Source organism: Aegilops tauschii, chromosome 2, assembly GCF_002575655.3.
Source record: "Aegilops tauschii subsp. strangulata cultivar AL8/78 chromosome 2, Aet v6.0, whole genome shotgun sequence".
Taxonomy (NCBI): Eukaryota; Viridiplantae; Streptophyta; class Magnoliopsida; order Poales; family Poaceae; genus Aegilops; species Aegilops tauschii.
The window spans coordinates 311,065,559-311,081,485 of NC_053036.3; positions in this window are offsets into that span (position 1 = coordinate 311,065,559).

A 15,927-nucleotide genomic window follows, 5' to 3' on the forward strand; every position below is an offset into this window, starting at 1 on the left:
GCCAGCGTCATTTTAGAATTATCATCAAATTTGCTTTATGTTGTTTGCTTATGTATCGTTAGTTTGCTTGTGATCATTTGCTTTTGCTGAACTTAGTTTGCTTGCCATGCAGAATCGTTTGTAATGATGTGAACTTTGATTATGTTAGATTGCTTTCTGTTGGAATTAGTTTGCTCATGATGAACTTGTCGTACAGAATGCCTGTGATAATTTGTTTTCTATTGTTTGCTCATGTATCATTAGATTCGAGCAGTGTGCAAAAAGGACGCATGCAGTGCAAGTTATGTACCAATGCAGTACAGACTCTGTCAAATGAAGTTTACACATACCCAACAAAGCAGTGCACGCCCCTAAATTTGGAAAAACGAATAGATAATAGAAAAAACACAAAAAGAAAAATGCGATCTGTATATGTAGTGCGGAAATATATGAACATGCAGTACATGAACATAATCAGGGCAGTACAAGTATGTTTACTAAGCAGTGCACTCCCCTAAATTGGAAAAAAGATTACATAAGAGCAAAAACATGAAAACAAAAAATGAGAACTGTGCATGTAGTACGGACTGCGTGCACATGCAGTAGAGAAAACTGATCGGTGCAGTGCACAGATGGTTTACAAAGCAGTGCACGCCCCTACATTGAAAAAAAACAATAGAAAAAAAATTGACCACCCAGGTGTAGCCGGCCCCAGTCAGTCTCGTAGTAGGTCTGCGCCCACAGCAGGCGAGTCGTTCTGAGCCACAATGCGTGGGGCCGGGCGCACATGGTCCCACAGGTCAGAGAGCATAGACTAGCGAGCGCCGTGTATAAGCGCCCAAATAAGTAACCAGAGGAGTTCGATACGGCTGCCTCGCCAGCGCTTATAAACAGGTCGGGCGCGCCTTCCGCGGGCGAGGTGGGACTAAACATTAGGCCGCACACAACGCACCGGGAACCAACCGTGCTCACAGGCCGACTTGGGCCCAATGCGTCTTCACTCCCCGAACACAGGCCCAACACACAAAAAGAGAGGCCACTGAATTTTTTAAAATAATCCCACGTACCATACACAAACGCAGGCCCAACCACACGTTCCGCGGTTCGTCTTGATATGACAATGCAGTTCGCTATTTTTAGGTATGCAGTCCTCTTACTACTCAAATGCATTCGCGCACACTGAATCAGAACCAATCCGCCACCTAACACCAACCACAAACATTTATTACTTCCGTTGGTCAATTGGTTGCATAAAAACGTATCCATTCGTGCTAGACTAACACAACGCCTCCCCCGTTCTTATTTTTCTTCAAATCGTAGATCTAGGGTTCATCCCATCCACAGCTCTTCTATAGAATTCCACTGAACCCGCCATGGACTGTAAGTGCGGGTGTTTGGCAAGGATGGTGCCGGTAGCGGACACATGCGTGTACGCAGAAGGTCTAGAGCTCACCAACACCGAGTGGCGCAGCATGCTCGGGTGCCTGATGATACCCAACAGGGGGTTTCAGCCGCCATTTCTTCATCGCCTCACAACCGCAGATCTACAGGAAAGTTGGGTATGGTTTTTCCCTCACAATTTTGGACATAATCTAACGGCAAATCCACATCTGAATATATAGTTCAATCAATTTGTTCGCTAGTGTCAACAAAATACAAAACATAATTTGTATTGTTGTTCAGATTTGTTAGCTATTAAGACTAGATGCTTCCACCTATTTTTCTTCAGTACCACAACACACGAACAAAAAAGAGGGTCAGTAGATCAGTATTGCAGTTCTCTTAACATGCTAGCGAAGTACACTGTAAATGACCTTGCAGTACAAACATGTTACAGTATAATATATATCCTAGTAAAACTAGAGGTCAATTCCGTATATAAGTTTGTTCATACATTGCAACTACTTTATAAAAAATAGTAGTCATATATATGTACATATTTAACTCAACATAAAACATATCATCCTAAGTATAAAGAATGGGTATATATATGTTCATACATTGTTATTTACTTATAAACATTCTTTTTCCATCCTTTCCAAAATGCAGAAACTGCCATCCACAGTAAAATTTCCTGCTCCGAGTTCAGGGAAGGTTACTTTGGAGACAGTACACAAGAATGGGTATGGAGACATGCAAGCTGACTACCACATCGACTCTGAAGAATGCATCAACATAACTACTGGTTGGAAAGAATTTGTCTCCCAGAATGGCTTTGAGGTCGGAGAAGTGGCCATGCTGTTTTTCTACAAAGAAGAAGACTCCCTGAAGTTCACAATATTTGCACTGTAGGCAGTCTAAATATGAAGCAAGCCATCGGTGGCACATTTCTAATGCTTTGCTAATGCTGTACGCTTTTAAAATTATATCCACCAGACACTTTGAACGGTGCCTATTTAAAATATGCAACCTCATCTGCATCATTTTATCACTCATTTTTAGAGAAGTTGCTGCTGGCAGTAATGCAGTTCTCTCAAACACATAGTTGGTCCTAAATATAAAAAAGCAGTCATTTGAACAGTAACAATGCAATGCGAATGGTCAAAACTTTGCAGTTAACATATGATGTTCAAAAGAATTCTCATAGTATTCAGTTCGAAAAAATTGTCATAATAACTATTCAGCTAACAAAAGCATATAATGGACCATCTACTCTAATAGCACAATAGAAGATTAACCATACTGCTAATGCAGTACGAAAGTACATATTATGCAGTCCTCTAAAACACAGAATGCAGTTTAAGAAAAAAGAAATATCATAAGCTGCCATGACCACAGTAATACAGCTAAAACAAAGTACACTGCTAACGAAAATGCAGTGCACTACAGCGTATGCCAGAACAACAACAATAAAATTAAAGCAGTAGAAATACAGATATGTCGTAGACTAACAAAGGTGCCAATTCAATCGCACTTACATAACTCGCCTAACAATTGTCCAACAACTAAACTATCGAAAAATACCCCGCAAAAAACTACACCGAACACACGGCAAACTGGACGAACAACATCAGCTTTTATTTAAAAATTGCAAATCAAAGAATGAGAATTATACCAGCAATACAATGAATTAAAACCAACAGTGACAGTAATTACAAGATTCAAAAACACATCGAGGCGTAAAATCCAGAAAATCAACAAGAACAGAGGAGCGGACGAAGCTCACCCGCCCACATAACCAAATTCGCGGGAACTGGAAACTAACTCCTAAAAATTACACAATTTCTAGAGTAAAAGGTGCGATTAAACGAACGATATCAAACAATTCCGACTAAAAAACAACATCCGAGCGCCAAAGTGTCGATTCTGACACGAACACGAACAAACAGAGAAAAACTCGCCCACCAAATCCGTCGATTTACCAAGATTTTAGTCGTTTTTCCTGTAAATTACAAAGAATAAAGGTCAACTGACATCCATAAACAAATTAATTCATCCTGCAACACCCGATTCCACACAGAATACGCGGGCGGACCGCTAGAAAATGAAGCAGTTCTCCCGTGTAGCATTGCAATGCGCGACGTAAAGAAGATGCAGTGCGCTTCTGTTGAGCATGCAGTGCGGAAGTGTTATCAGAATAGTTATTCTGATAATATTATCAGAATAGACCGACTGTATATATATATATATATGGCTGAAATAAACATCCAATTACATAAGTGACTATACAGATCATTCGCACACACCTCAATAAACAATTGCATGCATTCTAAAGTAGGAGAAACGATCGTCTAGTCATCTACTTCTTATGACGCTCCCGCCAGTACTCTGTGGCTCGATCCCTCGTCTGGGGTAGGAAGAAAACACTTCCTCATGTCAATGATCGTCTGTACATCTCGTAGCTTGTGTACGCGTTCTTGGCCGCGTACTTGACATGTTGTTCATCCAGTCTCTCATGCCACATGTTGTGCCAGGCGTTCTTGTCCTTCTTGCTCTCATTCTTCATCTTCATGTAGTAGCGGTCGATGATGGCTGAGGTGAGGTCAACCAGTGAGTGTTTTTGTCGCTGCCCCAGACAGTGTAATGGTGCTGGATGTTGACAAGATTTGGGCATTTCATGCCCGAAACCTTGAGCGCTTTTAGATCATTGGTGGTGTCCACCGTAACGAAACTGTAGTCGGAGCTGTTGATAAACCTGGAGAAACGCTCGCAAGGCCTTGTGGCAAGGTGGTAGTGGTAGACGAGGACGTCATGTCGCATGCACAACTGGGCGACGACAACCTTCTGATCGTGCCCAGCACGACCGATGGTGTAATCGAGGTCGAAGCCGACCACTTGGTACTTGTCCTCGACAAGGAACTGCTCCATAGTTTGGATGGAGCTCTCCACCGAGACCGGATCGTTCGTGTACACCATCGACAGGGCCTTCCCCCTCATGTGGGTTTCCACTACGTGATGCGTGGTGAACTGCCCGCAGTTGTCGTTGTCGGCCGCTGGGAGGCCCATTGCAACCGCTGGATGTCCTCTCTGTATGTGTCATCGTGGGTGTGCTTATTGTGTCGTGTGACACGAGAGATGAAGGTAAATGGCCGTAGGAATAAATGGGGCCGGGCGGCCTAGATTCTCTACGCATCCGCATGGCAGTTTTTGCAGCGGGTAACTGCATTTGTCGCGCCGTGCCCGGCGCAACCGCATGCACACGAACATGCGTGATCGTGCGCCGGCCCCAAACACTGGCAGCGCGCGTGGAGGGATGAGGGCAGAGCACCCGGAGGGATGCGAGAGCAGAGCGCGCCGCGGCCGCCTGAACCTCAAGCAACCACACGCATAGAGCAGTTGAACACGCAGGAAATGGTCGCTTACAAGCCGGCCGACAGTTACGTCGTTGTGTAGAGAGCAGCCGTGTGTTACTACCTCCGTCTAGTCTATAGTCCCCTTTATATTCTGTGCCATACTTTGCCCTCAAATTTAACCAACAAAATGTTAATGCATGTTATAAAAATTATATAATTGGAAACTATGTTCAAATATGAATCCAACTATATAATCTTTGGCGACATGCATTCGTATTTTATTAGTTAAATCATACTTATAAACCAGGACGGGGTATAGTAGGTAATTAAATCGCAAACGTATTTTTTATTAACCGTATGTGTACATGGCCTTTCGTCCTCCTCTCGCACGTCTTGTCACCCCGCTGCCGCAGACGGCTTACAGCGCAAACTTGCGCAGTGCGCGGGGGCGTTCTTTTGGCCAAACGATGGCGCCAATAAATCGTCGGTGAGCCCGTTCCCGCGCAACCTCGCAGGTTCCCGCGCAAGCTTCCCGCACGACTCGGTGAAATCCCCCAAAATCCCAATGCTTACAGGCCTGCTATATAAATCCTCATGGTGACGAGTCCTGCATCGCATGTTCCCCTCCCTCCCTGTAGCTTATCTCGTCTGCTTCTCCCACAATCACCAATGGCACTGGTCCGTCGTCGTCGCTCAGCCACTCCGCCGTCATCAGAGGACAGCTCCAGCTGGGAGGCTACACTGCTGCGGCAGCACAGTCCCCGGTGTAGTGTAGTGCGCGTGGCGTCACTGTTGGGTGTGTGCGGAACACCCACCACATGCTCCACCACCGCTGCCCGCCGGCAGCTGTTGCCGGCCACCATTACTGCCACACCACCGTCGAAAGCTAGGGCCATCGCCCGCTCTGCCGCCGCGGCCCGAAGGCGGGAGGTGGTCGTTGTGGCCGCCACCCCACTGCCAGCCACAGTGGCCATCACCCGCTCTGCCACCGCGGCCCGAAGGCGGGAGGTGGTGGTCATGGCCGCCAGCCCACCGTCAACTACCGGGGTCATCACCCACTCCGCCACCGCCGCCCGAAGGCGGGAGGCGGAGGTGGATGCCCGCACGTGCGTCAGTGACCTTGAGCGCTACACCGAGTTCCTGCGGGAGGAGGAGGAGCGCCTTGTCGAGCACGCAAAGAGCCTTACTGCCGCCGTGGCCGCGGCACACGCCGCCTCAGAGGCGAGGAATCAGGAGATCTACGAGGAGAACCACCGCTTAGAGAGGGGTCGTCTGGAGCGGCAGAGGGCGTTCGAGATGAGCGTCGCTGAAGCTACAGCAGCGGCAGGCACCGTATTGCAGTTGTCCAGCTCGTCGGTAGGCTCCTCCTCCTCTGCCTCTTATTGACCGCGCTCGACAGAGGAGAGGTAGCCGGAAGTAGTACAAAGCCCCTCCGTAGTAGTAGTATTTAGGGGCTATTTTGTTTAGTTCATCTAACTATAGATGTGGTGGAACTGTACAACGTACTTAAAATTAGCTAGTATATATAGTTCAACTAGCTATTTCAGTACGTGGTTGGCAACAAATGGGGAAAATTTTGGTAGGTTCAGCTGTCGAGTTGAACCGTTTGTATAAATTTAGAACGACTACTTAATCTATGAATAAAATCTATGCTTAATTACTGTATTTTAGTTGCAAAAATTAGATACTGCTAGTGATTTTTAGCTTCATATTTTGACAAATCAGTGTTACAAGGTTGACAAATGGCAACGTTACTAGATCAACAATTGTCAATCTTCCCAGTTTGACAAATGACAACATACCCAATATGACAGATGCAAATCTTACCAAATTGTTTGTAAGTAGTTGCACACGGGCCATCCAAAAGAACCGTTTGCGTTGAAGAGATGCACAAATCCTGCTCTCACTTTGCATACGGGTGTTCTATCTAAAACGTTTGCGAACAACTGCTGCACAAATCCTGCTCGGCACATTTTCCCTTGGCTTCCTGGGAAAGCTGTCGGTTTGCTTACGGGTGTTCTAACTAAAACGTTTGCGATGAGTGTTTTATATTTAAAAATCATTGATGTTTTTTCAAAAGAAAATCGTTTGATAAGTCTGTACATTAAGAGAGAAAAACACAAGTTCGCTCAAACCATATCTTTCATTCAGTCATACTGCGAATTTATATTCATATGATCGCGATACAGTATTAAACCCAAGAAAAAAACTATTTCCGGCGGCGGCGGAGGCGGTGTGCCACGCCGTCGTTGTCGTTGTCGTCCTCCGGGAAGCCGTTGTTGAAGTCTTCAATGCAGCACAGAATGGTCTTCACTTATAAATCAAACATCATGTCGTCGCACGATCGACGGGTGGGGCGCGGGAGGATGGCAGCTGGCGGCGCTGAGAGGTAGCGGTCGACGGCAGTGTCCCATGCCGCTGAGGGGGGCGCGCGCACGGGCACGGGCGCGGCGGGTTCAGCCAAACGCACGGGGACCGGCGCCGCGATGGGTGGAAAGGCGGACACGGGCACGGGCGCTGGCGCTGGCATGTACACAAGCTCGCGCGGGTCCGCGGAGACCTCGCTGACGCCTGCGGCTTCCAGCTCTGCGATAGTGCTCGGTGACCAGCCCGTCAATACTACGGGGATGGTCGCTGGCGCGGGCGCGGGGATGGGAGCTGGGACGGGAGCGGGGGCAGCAAACGCCGCGGCCAGCTCGTTTTGCGCCATGTCCATGAGGCCCCATTCCTCCTTATTTTCTATCTCCTCCGGCTCGGAGCCGACTTCACCAAACCTGAAGACAAGTGGCAGATGATTCTTGTGCGCCATGGCATTGGTGGAGGTCTGCGGGAGGGAGGGGAATGGTAGGCAAACAGTAAGGCCACCCGTATTAAGCAACGGCTCGGGCGCCATTAATGGAGAGGAAGGCAGACGTCCATGGAAGTCAAAGGGCTCGCTTCCCAGAGAGCCTGCGCAGCGTACAACTCGCACGCTTCCCGGTGAGCCTGCACATTGGAGGACAGCTTGCACGCCTCTCGGTCAGCCTGCGCACCGGACTGCGCTCACACGCCTCCCCTTCAGTCAAGGTCAAACAGCTGTCCGCATGGCACCTCCTATAGCCATTAAAACCAAGACACGTGGCGTCACGTGAATGGTTAACAGAACACAGACGGTTTGAATTATACAAACGTTCGAGATATTAAAGTGGCAGCTATTTTTTCAAAATGCCTTTGTTGGGTGTTATTCGAGTGCGCCTTCTCTCAAAATGGACATGATAAATACCATAGCATGTCGGGTGCCATTCCATGATAGCATGCCAAGTTTCATTAATTTCAGACGAGTTTTGAATTTACTAGAATTTAAAAACAAAGTATTTCAACGTTTTGCCAGCAATCAACGGTGCCCCGTTGTTTAAAATTCATTCCCATTTCTTGCATGTGACCTAAGCATGCACCAAGGACACAGATTTGATTTTTCAACCAATTTATATGCACATGAGCATGTGCATGTAGTTCAAATTTGAATCTGGAACATAAATGCATTGAAAACTCAGTTAATGCATAAAATGTCCAAACGAACCCTGAAAAATCACAACAATTGACACAACACTCCTGTTGTTCTATGTTGACACGAGAATTTTTTTGAAAGCAATAAGAGGCAATGTATATTGTTTCGTCCCCAAAGGTGGGACGTTCCCTACCGAAACCATCATGCTTGTTGTGAGAAGCTCTGACTTGTGAGAAGCATATACACAAAGTTGCCCCAAACGGGACAAAAAATTTACCACGGCATGTTGATGCCGCTCCATGATAACATGCCAAGTTTCATGAATTTCAGAGGAGTTTTGGATTTACTAGAATTAAAAAACGAGGTATCTCAATGTTTGCGGTCGAGTGACGGTGGCAGGGTGTTTGACATTGATGTCTACTACACAACCTTCTTCTTGTAGACGTCGTTGGGCCTCCAAGTGCAGAGGTTTGTAGGACAGTAGCAAATTTCCCTCAAGTGGATGACCTAAGGTTTATCAATCTGTGGGAGGCCGAGGATGAAGATGGTCTCTCTCGAACAACCCTGCAACCAAATAACAAAGATTCTCTTGTGTCCCCAACACACCCAATACAATGGTAAATTATATAGGTGCACTAGTTCGGCGAAGAGATGCTGAAACAAGTGCAATATGGATGGTAGATATAGGTTTTTGTAATCTGAAAATATAAAACAACAAGGTAACTAGTGATAAAAGTGAGCACAAACGGTATTGCAATGCTAGGAAACAAGGCCTAGGGTTCATACTTTCACTAGTGCAAGTTCTTTCAACAATAATAACATAATTGGATCATATAACTATCCCTCAACATGCAACAAGAGTCACTCCAAAGTCACTAATAGCGGAGATACAACGAAGAGATTATGGTAGGGTACGAAACCACCACAAAGTTACCTTTCTGATCGATCTATTCAAGAGTCTCTAGTAAAATAACATGAAGCTATTATTTCCATTCGATCTGTCCTAGAGTTCGTACTAGAATAACACCTTAAGACACAAATCAACCAAAACCCTAATGTCACCTAGATACTCAAATGTCACCTCAAGTATCCGTGGGTATGATTATACGATATGCACCACACAATCTCAGATTCATCTATTCAACCAACACATAGAACTTCAAAGAGTGCCCCAAAGTTTCTACCGGAGATCAAGACGAAAACGTGTGACAACCCCTATGCATAAGTTCCCAAGGTCACGGAACCCGCAAGTTGATCACCAAAACATACATCAAGTGAATCAATAGAATACCCCATTGTCACCACGGGTATCCCACGCAAGACATACATCAAGTGTTCTCAAATCCTTAAAGACTCAATCCGATAAGATAACTTCAAAGGGAAAACTCAATCCATTACAAGAGAGTAGAGGGGGAGAAACATCATAAGATCCAACTATAATAGCAAAGCTCACGATACATCAAGATTGTGCCAAATCAAGAACACGAGAGAGAGAGAGAGAGATCAAACACATAGCTACTGGTACATACCCTCAGCCCCGAGGGTGAACTACTCGCTCCTCGTCATGGAGAGCGTCGGGATGATGAAGATGGCCACCGATGAGGGACCCCCCCTCCGGCAGGGTGGTGGAACAAGGTGCCGATTGGTTTTTGGTGGCTAGAGAGGCTTGCGGCGGCGGAACTCCCGATCTAGGTTACGTTCAAGAAGTTTGAGTATATATAAGAGGTTTTGGCGTCATGAACAAGACAAGGGGGTCTCCGAGGCAGCCACGCGGTAGGGGGGCGCGCCCAGGGGGTAGGGCGTGCCCCCACCCTCGTGGGTGCCTCGGGACTCTTCTGGCCCATCTCCGATACTCCGTGGGCTTCTTATGGTCCAAAAATAATCTCCGTGAAATGTCAGGTCAATTGGACTCCGTTTGGTTTTCCTTTTCTGCGATACTCAAAAACAAGGAAAAACATAAATTGGCACTGGCTCTAGGTTAATAGGTTAGTCCCGAAAATCATATAAAATAGCATATAAATGCATATAAAACATCCTAGATGGATAATATAATAGCATGGAACAATCAAAAATTATAGATACGTTGGAGACGTATCAAGCATCCGCAAACTTAATTCCTGCTCGTCCTCGAGTAGGTAAATGATAAAAACAGAATTTTTGATGTGGAATGCTACCTAACATAATTTTCAATGTAATTCTCTTTATTGTGGCATGAATGTTCAGATCCAAAAGATTCAAGATAAAAGTTCAATATTGACATAAAAATAGTAATACTTCAAGCATACTAGCCAAGCAATTATGTCTTATCAAAATAACATAGCCAAAGAAAGCTCATCCCTACAAAATCATATAGTTTGGCCATGCTTCATTTTCGTCACACAAAATGCTCCCATTATGCATAACCCCGATGACAAGCCGAGCAATTGGTTCATACTTTTTAACGCGCTTCAGCCTTTTCAACCCTTACGCAATACATGAGCGCAAGCCATGGATATAGCACTATAGGTGGAATAGCATATGATGATGGGGGTTATGAGAGAAGACAAAAAAGGGAGAAAGTCTCACATTGACGTGGCTAATCAACGGGCTATGGAGATGCCCATCAATTGATGTCAATGCGAGGAGTAGGGATTGCCATGCAACGGATGCACTAGAGCTATAAGTGTATGAAAGCTCAAACTGAAAACTAAGTGGGTGTGCATCCAACTTTCTTGCTCACAAAGACCTAGGGAATTTGAGGAAGCCCATCGTTGGAATATACAAGCCAAGTTCTATAATGAAAAATTCCCACTAGTATATGAAAGTAACAAAACAAGAGACTCTCTATCATGAAGATCATGGTGCTATTTTGAAGCACAAGTGTGGAAAAAGGATAGTAATATTGTCCATTCTCTCTTTTTCTCTCATTTTTTGTTTGGGCTTCTTTGGCCTCTTTTTTTATTTGGGCTTCTTTGGCCTCTTTTTTTGTTTGGGCTTCTTTGGCCTCTTTTTTTATTTCTTTCCTCACATGGGACAATGCTCTAATAATGATGATCATCACACTTTTATTTACTCATAACTCAATATTACAACTCCATACTAGAACAAAAATATGACTCTACGTGAATGCCTCCGGCGGTGTACCGGGATATGCGATGAATCAAGAGCGACATGTATGAAAGAATTATGAAAGTGGCTTAGCCACAAATACGATGTCAACTACATGATCATGCAAAGCAATATGACAATGATGGAGCGTGTCATAATAAACGGAACGGTGGAAAGTTGCATGGCAATATATCTCGGAATGGCTATGGAAATGCCATGATAGGTAGGTATGGTGGCTGTTTTGAGGAAGATATAAGGAGGCTTATGTGTGATAGAGCGTATCCTATCACGGGGTTTGGATGCACCGGTGAAGTTTGCACCAACTCTCGAGGTGAGAAAGGGCAATGCACGGTACCGTAGAGGCTAGGAAATTGCGAAAAGGTAAGAGTGCGTATAATCCATGGACTCACATTAGTCATAAAGAACTCATATACTTATTGCAGAAGTTTATTAGCCCTTGAAGCAAAGTATTACTACACATGCACCTAGAGGGATAGAGTGGTAGGAAAAGACCATCGCTCGTCCCCGACCGCCACTCATAAGGAAAGCAATCAAAGAACACCCCATGCTTCAAATTTGTCACACAACGTTTACCATACATGCATGCTACCGGACTTGCAATCCTCAACACAAGTATTTCTAAATTTCACAACTACTCAACTAGCATGACTCTAATATCGCCATATTTATATCTCAAAATAATTATCAAGTATCAAACTTCTCATAGTTTTTAATGCACTCTATATGAAAGTTTTTATTATATCCATCTTGGATGCCCATCATATTACGACTAGTTTCATAACCAAAGCAAATTACCATGCTGTTCTAAAAGACACTCAAAATAATATAACTGAAACATGAGAGATCAATAATTTCTATAAAATAAAACCACCACCGTGCTCTAAAATGATATGAGTGAAGCACTAGAGCAAACGACAAACTACTCCGAAAGATATAAGTGAAGATCAATGAGTAGTTGAATAATTATGTAACTATGTGAAGACTCTCTAACATTTAAGAATTTTATATCTTGGGATATTATTCAAACAGCAATCAAAACAAAATAAAATAAAACGACGGTCCAAGCAAAACACATATCATGCGGTGAATAAAAATATAGCTCCAAGTAAAGTTACCGATGAACGAAGACGAAAGAGGGGATGCCATCCGGGGCATCCCCAAGCTTAGGCTCTTCGTTGTCCTTTAATATTACCTTGGGGTGCCTTGGGCATCCCCAAGCTTAGGCTCTTGCCACTCCTTATTCCATAGTCCATCAAATCTTTACCCAAAACTTGAAAACTTCACAACACAAAACTCAAAAGAAAACTCGTAAGCTCCGTTAGTATAAGAAAATAAAACCACCAATTAAGGTACTATTGTGAACTCATTCTAAATTCATATTGGTGTAATATCTACTGTATTACAACTTCTCTATGGTTCATACCCTCCGATACTACTCATAGATTCATCAAAATAAGCAATCAACACATAGAAAACAGAATCTGTCAAAAACAGAACAGTCTGTAGTAATCTGTATAATTCGAATACTTCTGTCACTGCAAAAATTCTGAAACAAATTGGTGGACCTGAGTAATTTGTCTATTAATCTTCCGCAAAAAGAATCAACTTATAATCACTCTCCTGTAAAAAAATGGCAGCTAATCTCGTGAGCGCAAAAGTTTCTGTTTTTTACAGCAAGATCGCAAAGACTTCACCCAAGTCTTACCAAAGGTTCTACTTGGTACAAACACTAATTAAAACATAAAACCACATCTAAACAGAGTCTAGATGAATTATTTATTACTAAACAGGAGCAAAATCAAAGAACAAAAATAAAAATTGGGTTGCCCCCCAACAAGCGCTATTGTTTAACGCCCCTAGCTAGGCATGATGATTTCAATGATGCTCACATAAAAGATAACAATTGAAACATAAGGAGAGCATTATGAAGAATATGAATAGCACATTTAAGTCTAACCCACTTCCTATGCATAGGGATTTTGTGAGCAAACAACTTATGGGAAAAATAATCAACTAGCATAGGAAGGCAAAACAAGCATAACTTCAAAACTTTTAACACATAGAGAGGAAACTTGATATTGTTGTAATTCCTACAAGCATATATTCCTCCCTCATAATAATTTTCAGTAGCATCATGAATGAATTCAACAATATAACCATCACATAAAGCATTCTTTTCATGATCTATAAGCATAGAATTTTTATTACTCTCCACATAAGCAAATTTCTTCTCATGAATAATAGTGGGAGCAAACTCAACAAAATAACTATCATGTGACGCATAATCCAATTGAAAACTAAAATCATGATGACAAGTTTCATGGTTATCATTAATATTTATAGCACACGTGTCATCACAATAATCATCATAAGTAGCAACTTTGATCTCATCATAATCAATTGAAACCTCTTCCAAGATAGTGGAATCATTACTAAATAAAGTCATGACCTCTCCAAATCCACTTTCATAATTGTCATAATAAGATTCAACACCCTCCAAAATAGTGGGATCACTACTTCCTAAAGTTGACACTCTTCCAAACCCACTTTCATCAATAAACCATCATAAATAGGAGGCATGCTTTCATCATAATAAATTTGCATATCAAAACTTGGGAGGTTAAACATATCATCTTCATAATACATAGCATCCCCAAGCTTGTGGCTTTGCATATCATTAGCATCATGGGTATTCAAAGAATTCATACTAACAACATTGCAATCATGCTCATCATTCAGATATTTTATGCCAAGCATTCTATGTAATTCTTCTTCTAGTATTTGACCACAATTTTCCTTCCCATCATTTTCACAAAAGACATTAAAAAGATGAAGCATATGAGGCACCCTTAATTCCATTTCTTTGTAGTTTTCTTTTATAGACTAAACTAGTGATAAAACAAGAAACTAAAAGATTCGATTGCAAGATCTAAAGATATACCTTCAAGCACTAACCTCCCCGGCAACAGCGCCAGAAACTGCTTGATGTCTACTACACAACCTTCTTCTTGTAGACGTTGTTGGGCCTCCAAGTACAGAGGTTTGTAGGACAGTAGCAAATTTCCCTCAAGTGGATGACCTAAGGTTTATCAATCCGTGGGAGGTGTAGGATGAATATGGTCTCTCTCGAACAACCCTGCAACCAAATAACAAAGAGTCTCTTGTGTCCCCAACACACCCAATACAATGGTAAATTATACAGGTGCACTAGTTCGGCGAAGAGATGCTGAAACAAGTGCAATATGGATGGTAGATATAGGTTTTTGTAATCTGAAAATATAAAACAGCAAGGTAACTAGTGATAAAAGTGAGCACAAATGGTATTCCAATGCTAGGAAACAAGGCCTAGGGTTCATACTTTCACTAGTGCAAGTTCTCTAGACAATAATAACATAATTGGATCATATAACTATCCCTCAACATGCAACAAGAGTCACTCCAAAGTCACTAATAGCAGAGAACAAACGAAGAGATTATGGTAGGGTACGAAACCACCTCAAAGTTATCCTTTCTGATCGATCTATTCAAGAGTCCGTAGTAAAATAACATGAAGCTATTCTTTCCGTTCGATCTGTCCTAGAGTTCGTGCTAGAATAACACCTTAAGACACAAATCAACCAAAACTCTAATGTCACCTAGATACTCCAATGTCACCTCAAGTATCCGTGGGTATGATTATACGATATGCATCACACAATGTCAGATTCATCTATTCAACCAACACATAGAACTTCAAAGAGTGCCCCAAAGTTTCTACCCGAGAGTCAAGACGAAAACATGTGCCAACCCCTATGCATAAGTTCCCAAGGTCACGGAACCCGCAAGTTGATCACCAAAACATACATCAAGTGAATCAATAGAACACCCCATTGTCTCCACGGGTATCCCATGCAAGACATACATCAAGTGTTCTCAAATCCTTAAAGACTCAATCCGATAAGATAACTTCAAAGGGAAAACTCAATCCATTACAAGAGAGTAGAGGGGGAGAAACATCATAAGATCCAACTATAATAGCAAAGCTCGCGATACATCAAGATCGTGCCGAATCAAGAACAGGAGAGAGAGAGAGAGAGATCAAACACATAGCTACTGGTACATACCCTCAGCCCCGAGGGTGAACTACTCCCTCCTCGTCATGGAGAGCGCCGGGATGATGAAGATGGCCGCCGGTGAGGGATCGCCCCTCCGGTAGGGTGCCGGAACAGGGCCCCGATTGGTTTTTGGTGGCTACAGAGGCTTGCGGCGGCGGAACTCCCGATCTAGGTTATGCTCTGGAAGTTTGGGTATATATAAGAGGTTTTGGCGTCGGGAACAAGTCAGGGAGGGTCTCTGAGGCGGCCACGAGGTAGGGGGGCGAGCCCCCACCCTCGTGGGTGCCTCGGGACTCTTCTGGCCCATCTCCGATACTCTGTGGGCTTCTTCTGGTCCAAAAATAATCTCCGTGAAATTTCAGGTCAATTGGACTCCGTTTGGTTTTCCTTTTCTGCGATACTCAAAAACAAGGAAAAAACAGAAACTGGCACTGGGCTCTAGGTTAATAGGTTAGTCCCAAAAATCATATAAATAGCATATAAATGCATATAAAACATCCTAGATGGATAATATAATAGCATGGAA